We start from the raw sequence: 9978 nt of genomic DNA, 5'->3' as shown, positions 1-9978 counted from the left end.
GAATCAACCGTCGATTCTTCTGTATAGATAGGGCGAGCGTCAGAAGACGTCAGAGGTAGGGGGAGAGAAATCAGAGAAACGTAAGAACAACCGGAAGAAAAGGAGAAGGATCAATGGTGCATAAAAGGAGGTCGAGACGCTGCCATAAGTTGTTTGGCATTCATTTGGCATGCAATGCCGAGCCCATTCCGAGATTGAATCCCACAAAACTGGCTGCGCCACGGCGTTATAATTAATTTATAATACCTCTAATTACGTGGCCATGTCGGATGTGGCTGTCCCGACGTTTAATTTGTTCGCTAATTAAACAGGGTACGCGCCCTATGAGCCCGTAACGCGCCTGCCTAGTTTCTCTGCTTTTCTACCGTTCTCTCCCTCCCAGCCCTTTGTCGTTTCCAACGATCTACCTACCGGCCGTTCAGGTTATGTGCCCAGGAACGACGAACACACGACTGCTCATTGTGGTTGCAGTTCACTCCGCAGCCGCATCTGCTTGTCGCCGTGATTCGACGTCGTCCTTTTCATCCCCTTCGCCCGGAACTCGTGCCATCCATTTTTATCATTTCTTTAAGATCATTCGATATTGTTTGACACTTCTTCCTCGACTTTTCTTCTCCATTTCATGGCTCACCCTTCGTTTTTCATTTCAGGGGTGTCAATTACAATCATTTTCAGTGAATAGACATACCCTCCAAATCCTACGCACTTTCGAGAAAAAAATTCTTTACCGAAAATATACTGTGTGGTTTCTATAACTTTTTAAAGAAGTCTCAATCGTCTTGTTTTGGCCTCTAGAATCTTCCATTAAAATTTTTTCCCAGGGATGGCCGAACACCCTGTATAAAGAAATGCTATTATACGCCCATAAAGGGACAAATCGGGTGATTAAAAGCGTTTAGTGATATCTGTGAGATCTTTGTGATAATGAAATGTAGAATAGCAACTACGTAGCGACATACGAGTGCAAAGGGTTAATTTTCTTTCGTCCAAAAAATTTCAAAACCTCACTAAAACATGTTATACAGTTCATTCACAGAATTTCGTCAAAAAAGTTTAAAAAATCGCCTTTCACGTTGGAATACCCTCTCAGTAACAAAGACTTCGTTAAAAAGTTATTAACGTTTAAAGTTCCGCCCATACTGAATTTTTTTCTCGAAAGTGGGTAGGATTTCAGGGGTATGTCTATCGACCAAAAATGATTGTGATTGAGGCCTGCAACCAAAAATAATTTTTTCAGAACGATTTGAAATTTTTTTTTTTCGCCGAAAAAATAGGCACAATACCCCCTGTCGATTTCTCTTAAAAATTCGTTTTTCATTGTTAGTAATTTTGATTGACGCCCTATAGAAAAGTTGTCTAATACTTTTTTGTAGGTACCCATGAGCTCTACTTCAGAAAAAAGTTTCATTGAAATATATTCACAATTGTAGGAGTTATGGCTGTTTGAAAATTGGACCATTTTTATGGGGTTTTTCTCATTTTGCGGGGTCAAGGACCAACTTTTCGAATATTTTTGCGATTTGTACATATTCTCCAGCAAAATACGCGTAGTTTGCTTTTTTAAGCATTAAAATCGTCCAATCCGTTCAGAAGTTATGACGTTTTAAAGATTCGCATGAAAATTCAGGCAGACATTTCTGGCCAGAAATTATATTTTCGGTAAGGAATTTTTTTCTCGAAACTGAGTAGGATTTCGGGGGTATGTATAATGACCAAAAATGATTGTAATTGCCTACTGTAACTAATTATAATTTTTTTAGTATGATTTGAAATTTTTTAATTTCGTCTAAAAATTTCAGTACCTACTTGAATTTTTTTCTCGAAAGTGGGTAGGATTTCAGGGGTATGTCTATCGACCAAAAGTGATTGTAATTCAGCCCCGCAAATGAAAATAATTTTTCCAGAACGATTTGAAATTTTTGAATATAATTGTTAATAACTTTTGAACGAAGCCTCCATCAACAAATTGGTATTCTTGATTTTCGTCTTGTTTTGGCCTCTGGAATCCCCCATTAAAATTTTTCCCAGGGGTGGCCGAACATCCTGTATTGAAATAGATGGTTGGTCGAGTACTTGCGAGAGAGGTACAGGTTGAGCGTCCCTCTAATGGCGAGTGGGGGTGGTGTCGCCACATCTTCATATATGGAGTCGCTTGTAGCCTTCTTGTATACGTAGTTGAAAAAAGTAGTATATAAATTCATTTGTACGATTACCCATGATTCAGCATTGACTGATACTGTTACGATGTTGGTAATATTATTCATTTAAATCGTCGATCAATGTGAAAATTGCATCTAATATCTAAAAATACAAAAAATGAAACCTGTTTCGTTATGGTTAATAAGTATCGAAAATAGTTATTCTAAATTTTTGTCACGAACGTTATTTTCGGATCAGATTTTCAAAAGAACGTGCGCAGAAAATCGTGTATCAGGCGTGAAAATAAAAACGAGGATTCCGACTGCGATATCGTTTGGTCTGTCCTTTCCCTGAATGCTTCTCTTTGACACTTAACTTTAATTTCCTATGGGAATTCATGACCACTCTTGCAGGTACAATATCTATTACTTCGGTCTCGCTGGTTCACTCACGTTTTGATAAGTGTCCTTTTCGTTTCTATGCTTTGAGCAGCATGCTCTGTCGCTTATCGTGATCATAATTGCCTCAGTTACGACTTTGTACATCTTGTAAATTATCGATGTGCCCTTTGTCCGATCATTTCAAATTAGCGGTGCACGCGTTTAAATTTTCTGTTTCCGAGAACCGCGAACGATAAAGGCTACTTGTATTGCATTGTGTGTTTGTTTCGGCAACTATGAAGCACCTATGCTTTCATATCGTGGATTTTGCTTCACATTCGTATCGTATAAATTTGACCTGTGCAATTATATTTAGTGATTCCTTGAGTGCATTTCTCGTAATTAAAAATAATTCAACAGATAAGCTTATAAATTCCGTAAACTTCATACCAAACTAGATAATAACAAATTTGATATTGTTTTAACGTAACTTCTATTACATTAGGGGATGGAAGGAAATTAAATAGTTGACCGAATGCAATCAACTCACAGAATAGAAATTTCATTGAAATTCCGCATGAAGAAATTATAGTATATATTATAGAATTCATTAGCGTGTTGTGGAATGAAATTTGGAAATACGGGTAAAATTGTGGACAAATTCTGTCTACAAAATCTGTCGTTACAATAAGATAATTTTAGCAGAAAAACACGAACAATCCTACCAGTAATATATACTTACTATTCATACACGTCTTCGACTTTATTGAAAAATGTCGTTGGAAATAAATGACCAAAAATGCGGAATTTTTAAAATACATCAAGTGGTTTTTGCTTTCTTAAGTGGGTGTAATATTTATAAATCTAAATTTCAGGAATCATTTTATGCTTCTTTGTTACACCGAATTTGAGCAAATCAAATTTCTTCAAATAAATTTTCAACTCAATTTTCTATAGAGTAATGTTTCAGATGAAATAAGTTTGTTCAATGTTTTTGATTTAATTTTAAACTCAGAATTATTTGTGAATAAATTTTACTACTCATTGCGAGCACCGTACATAAGATGAAATGTTTTAAGGAAATACTTGTTTTTTGTTTTCGATAGAACATTTCGCCTTTAATGAATGTTGAACATTAATTTCTTAGGGATGGGACATGAAAAATACCAGTAATATTGAGTGGCTCAGTCATAAAGACGCGTCAAGTTATTCCGTAAAGGCAGAATCTTTTAGGAAAGTTAAATGGCTACGTGGAAGCCGTTATGAGAAATGGTGTGCTTCATTCTAAACCAGAATAACTTTTGACCTCGTGCCTTTCGTTCTTTTCATTATTCCCATAAATTCTGCCCTATGGCGGCGTATACCTTAATCGTACGTTTCAGTCAACGAGGATTGTAATTTCCGCAAACTTTTCGCGTATGACAGTTTCATTAATGGTAGACTCTCGTGTTCCTAATTGGACTACGTGTCTGTAATTAGGTGGCGAGTTGTCGCAAGAGAAACGAAGCAGCTTTAACGTTCCGCGAGCACCACATGGTAAAGTTGAAAAGACGCCATAGGCATATGTGATTGTTTGAGAAACTTGAAATTACAGCCGATATAAATATATAATTATTACGGAAATATTAACTCGATCCATTTTAAAAACACAAAGGTGTCTCTGGTATTTGATATCGGTAAAAAAGCAAGACAACAAAAACTACTATACGTCCCCCTTGATACCATATGACTTTTGTTTCAAACTTCTTCATACAACACTTTATAAGTAATTTAAGGTAACTTCTTCTGTATACAGCACGATAGTAGAAACTAGGACAAACTGTCGCTCTTTCCTAAGCAAAGATACAAAAAATTCATAGTGGAAAAAGTTAAATCTTTCATCCACAGTTAATTTTTCATGATATAATTTTCTTGCTCGATGCAACAGTACGTTAATTCTTAATTGGAGTATGTCTTTCTTACGTATCCATTTTGTGTATAAAAATTGTTAAAGCATAGAAAGCACTAAAAACGCAATATTTAACGAGACATTTCGTATTTTATGTTTGAATTCAATAGTTAAATTTTCGTGTTAAAATTGTATTCTGTTTTCTCATTTTTCTAGTAAATATCCTTTATTTTTAAAGATTCGAAAAATATGTTCTCAATCTTAAAGAGAATTTACATAAAACACTTGAATAAATTTTTCCAATATCATGTCTAATAAAGACAAAATTGAGTGAAATTTATTTTATTAATTTGAAATAAAGAGTAGGTTATTATTGTTCGAATACCTTATGCACACGCAAGGTATAATAGTATGCAAATACATAATTAGTGGCGTGAAAATTGTAATCGTACGAAGACAATCGTGGTCATGTCCCGCATGACGTTAAATCCGCAAATGTCGCCGGAGTATTTTTGGTTACAGTTGTTAGCAGGTATATTACGCGTACGGAGACAGGTTTAGAATGAGGTATGATTAGCTTGCTATTCGAGTAATATGCGATCGTACGTTGCATATTACTTGGGTAGCTCTTTGCGGTGGCTGCCGAAAACTTTGTGGTCGAAGAAACGTTTCAAGTTCGGATTGGAAATTCAAGTAAACTCGAATCCATCCTAGTCGCTTATCGACGAGATGTAGGTTCGAGTACTAACTTTTGGATCTGACGACACGTATGGAACGTTCATTGCTTACGGAAAATCATTGCAAATTCATTTTTCCTTTAGTGGAAACTTCTGTGTAACTTTAATCTTTAATCGGTGCCGCTTTTCAATGGTGATTTCTATTTCGAAAGAAGAATCACCGTTTCAATTTTGTAGTTTAACTCTGTGTAGTGGATTGAAACTCTTCGAGTCTCGTAGTTCGAGAACTATTGTTTTAGCGTATAACGTTTCTGTTTGAATTGATTTCAATTCTTCCCGTTTATGAAATTGTTAATAAATTGTTCCATTTAGTGTACGTATAAAACATCGGAAATTGGATTTATAAAATGGTTAAATAAAATAGTTTTATGACTTGTAAATATTTAATGAAATGCATACTACGTTTAATTGATTTGTGTAATCGTATTTATATACTTAAAGTGTAAGCGATAATATGTTAAACCTAACACGAGCAAGGCGTCTCGTCTTATCTATGAAGTTAATCGATAATCAATAATTTTCGCGTTACTTGACGTTAAACGCTTCGTTGTTACACGCTCTAATTGAATCGACATAATTTACCTTCGTTCGCAGAAAGAGCAAACAAATTGCGAAAGTCTATCGAACAGGTTTTCTTGAGAACACGGTGAGTCCTTCAATTCCGATGGATAATTGGTGTCGTTTGTTCGCGCAGAAAAAGCATCCGATCGTTGGATCACATCACGCCAAGAGCGTTCAATCAGAGCATGCACAGTTTTAAAGTATTGACTACTAAGCCATCGAGAAATTTAAAGCGTCGCGTGAAATTAGACAAACGTCATAAATTACTTTTACAATACTATCGATATTCTCTCAAAATTTTATACAAATTGGAATTTGAAGAAAGTTTGTCCGTTATTTTACAATCTTTTTTCACAATATTATTTGAATTTATTTTGCAAAAATCGTGTTAATAGCATTAATGGTATTGTTTAATCGTTTTATTGGAAGAAAAATAGAGTTCAATTTGTCTCTTGTACACATATCTGCAATACGATTATTAATATTAAGTGATCTTTACAATCACTGTCGCGAGTCGACACTTTGATCGATCACTATACTTAGCAAGCTCAAATCTACACTTTGCCCTCTTTCGTCATCCTTCAATATATCAGCCTCCTTCCAGTTTTCAGGGCTTGAAACGATGTTAACCTCTACGAGAGTTCTGATCGAGTTTCAATTCTAGTTACAGCTTCCCATTTTTGCGATTAACTACACTCACCTTTAAGTTTCTCTATGCAATAATTTCATAGGATAATTCTGATTCTATACGAATATAATGAGATTCTAGTACTGCTTCCAGGAAATTCGTTATTTAATCAGTTTTATATAACTATGGAATTAATTTGAGTTCATAAATATGTAGATTGTTAAAAGAGTACTTGATACCCGTTAAGTTGTTTAATTAACATATATCGAACAATGAATTTTGTCAAAATTAGAAACCTGATTCTTTAGAAATAAGAATAACATTACAATATTATAAAACGAATAAGTATAATTGACAGTTGTAGATAATTAAGACTACAAGTAATAATTACTATTCTATTATAATTTCAGAATATTATAAAATTCTAGCGATGTAATATTTTTTATTTATTTTATTTAAATACTCCCTAATTAAAAATGTTTACAATGTGATCGATGCTATGTTTTATAATACTTTACCGGTTTGTAAAACAGCTAATATAACGGACATAGTGTTTTTTACTTGCGGTAATGTAAGTTTATGGGATAAAAATACCCTTTATAGTTTCACCCCTCTGATGATATTACGAGAATTATTGCAGATAGAAAAATAGACATTTAAATATTATACGAGTTTATTTTTGTTACTAATATCCTTCAATTTTAATGAAATGAAAGTTTTATAAAAGTTGTGATTATTGATTGTCGTATTCTACTTGTCTGACCATAAACGCGCTGATACTACTTGTTTTTCTAGAACCGATTCTCGTCCATTTCTCTGACTGTTCGTCTTTTACACGCATGATCAGGAGATGGATATTATATTATTACATTTGTCTGAACAGAAACATTTTCACTTTAAACATTTATTAAATGTGATTCTAAAAGCTAGAGTCGAAAAATGTTTTCAATTTCTAATCGAATAGTTTGACTGATAATCATTGTGCTCTAAATCCAATGAGAATGTAATGTATACTTACCTAAAAAGTGTCTGTAAAGAACAAGTGAATATAACATATCCGTCACACATAAGCGATACTAATAACCAAGCGATATTTCAGAAACGGATGAAGAGGAAAATTATAATAGCACTAGAAAAGTGTTTAGTTTCGATGCAAAACAAAGCTTCATGAGTACAAAAATCTAAAAAATAATACCGATACAATGTTGTTCGTGTATTCCATTAGCTCAGACACTGAAAATTTTACATCTTAAAGTATTTAGGCCAGCTTTTCGTCCCGAATACTCCCCTGTGCGTCGCATGGAACGCAGCTTGGCGTTGAAACGGCGCGATTCTGTGGAAAAAATCGCATTGTTTACGAGTGACCTCGTAATTAGAGAAATTACTCGGGACAATTTTCCCTCGATCAACGGAGCCCGGAATGCCAATAAAAGATAGAGGTTCACGGCGAGCGTAAAAGACGGATCGTCATTCTGATCGACGGGAGGGTGCATTGGGTGCCCATCTGCGGGCGCACGTTTCACAGGGGGCGCGAAAGGAAAGCTGGAAAGCGTAGAGAACGCGAGGCGTTCGTTGGTATTGGTTGGGTGTCTGTGCGACAAAGGGGCCAAGGGGTTCTAAGGGGGTAGATGCGTCGGTGTGTTGCGCCGTAGCTTTTGCCGCGGCGCCCGCCAGTCCATAGGCGAAGTCCTAACGAGCAGCCGGCGAGCGAACCGTGTCTGCGAAAAAGTTCCTCCGCGCGGTCCGATCGTACCGAAATTTACGTGTTCGCGCGCTAATTCGGCCACGATCGGACACGATCGTTCGGTTCGTTTCACGCGTGTCCCGTTTCTCGTCCGTTCGATTCCTCCTTTTCCCCGCGTTCGTTCGCGTTTCCGCGTCGAAGGAGGAACGCGCGTTCGCCGTCCGCGGATGTAACTCGAAAATCGTTCGATCGGAAAATTTTCAGTGGCGAACAGCAAACCGACAAAAAAAAAAGAAAAAGTTTCGCGAGAACGCTGGGAGCGCGCGTGGATCGCGCGATCGTCGCCTGGAAAGTTCTGACAGAGTGCCGGGAGCAGTGATTTATCGACAGAACAGGCCCGTTCGGGAACGAAGTGCTTCGATTTCGGCGACGACATGTGACGAGCAGCGCGAGAGGTGTCGATCGTGCGTCAGCGATAAAACATCTCGATCGCGAGTCGATCCCTCCAACCCCTCGATACCAACCTGTTATCGAGGATTTGCGATTTGTAACGCATCGAAAGAAATTTTGGTGAATGTAGCCGCGTGTATTAAACGACACGGGACGATACGGTTCGGGAGTCTGTGACGAAAGTGCGGGAACCATACATTTGCGCGTTGTTATTGTTCGCGCGGCTAACGAAGCTCCCAAGTGTCGTAATTGTACCGAGTTCGTGGAAGAGGTCCACACGAGTGTAAGTTTTCACGGTTCGATCGATCGTAGGAAAAATGTCTGTTAACGAAAAGACTCTGCCGACTTAATTTAACGACGAAGTAGCCAGAAGAGGTATTTAGAGTTCCATTATCGTCCAGAAGGGTGTAATTATAAATTCTCTGTTCGTGTTCGCCACGGTTAGCCTTCCGACGTCGTGATTTCCCCTCGACGGCCCAAGGAAATCGTGCATTTCCTTCGTTATCGTCGCGAATTATCGTTGCAACTCCGCGAGACAGTTTTCCCGATGTTCCGTGTTGTTACCGCCGATTATAAACTCCGTGCCGGTCGCCGCAAAACGAGGGCACACCCAGTCCGGTTCTCCGCAGTGTTACCTGATTCGAGCTTTTCCAACGCGCGGGGAAATAGCCAGGCAAAATAGAGAGAGATAGGGGAAAAAACGTGTCGGGGAAAATGGGCTGAAACCGGGGAAACAAAGGGGATTCGGGAACGCGGAACCGAAAAACCGGGAAACACCGAATAATACCAATTGCGACAAATTACACGTTGCTTTATCTACTAACGCCGGCTCGCGATTAAAAGGGATAGTGAGAATGCACCGAATACCTCGAACCGTGCGATTCGCATTTTTGTTCGCTGTTCTTTTTCGGAACGAAATCGTCAAATGGTCGTCATCCGTGCAGAATTCGTTGAGGCTACCGTGGATTTTCGACTATTGACTTCAAATAGGTGGTCCCTATTTTCCTGTCCCGTTTTATCGGATCATCCGAAACGATTTTAATAGAACTCCAAAAGTGACTTTTAATAACTTTCCGTCAGCTGCTGGGTAGTTTCGTGATTCCATTCTTGAGAAATTTTTTTCTCTTTTCGCCGGAGAACTGTTCTAATTTTTTAAATTTTCGCTGTATCGAAGTGTTGATCCTAAAAGAAGTTTTGTGTAGAAATTGGTGGTAGTGCAATAGTACCCAATCATAGCTTGCAGTCTTGTGTTATCCCGCTGAAACACGGCACTTTTTCTATTGGATAATTCAGGTCGTTTCTATTTAATTACTGCGTTTAATCTTTCGAACTTTATTTGAAAGTAGTTCGTAATAAATTCAATTCGTATCTCTTGCAATTCCTCCAGATACAAAACATGATTTTCTTCGAATATAAACCAGTCTCTGGTGTTATCTTATCTAACTTGCTTTAGAATTTTGTCAGTCCCAAGTTTTGAAAAGTATTATTTAAACGATTGATCGTTTCCTTTG

At 37.5% G+C, this 9978-nt stretch overlaps 1 protein-coding gene across 1 annotated transcript in view; it reads left to right on the top strand.

Moving 5' to 3' along the window:
- Positions 1–8145: 8145 nt before the first annotated feature.
- Positions 8146–9978, top strand: part of LOC143351614 (zwei Ig domain protein zig-8) — a 490804-nt gene continuing 488971 nt past the window's right edge. Inside the window, exon 1 of the mRNA XM_076783363.1 lies at positions 8146–8842. The gene's annotated coding sequence lies outside the window, so the exon portion shown is untranslated. The remainder of the gene's footprint in view (positions 8843–9978) is intronic.

This window comes from Colletes latitarsis, chromosome 1 (assembly GCF_051014445.1).
Source record: "Colletes latitarsis isolate SP2378_abdomen chromosome 1, iyColLati1, whole genome shotgun sequence".
In the NCBI taxonomy this organism is placed as follows: Eukaryota; Metazoa; Arthropoda; class Insecta; order Hymenoptera; family Colletidae; genus Colletes; species Colletes latitarsis.
Note: the sequence above shows the minus strand (reverse complement) of the source record. Positions and strands in the feature narration are given on the sequence as shown.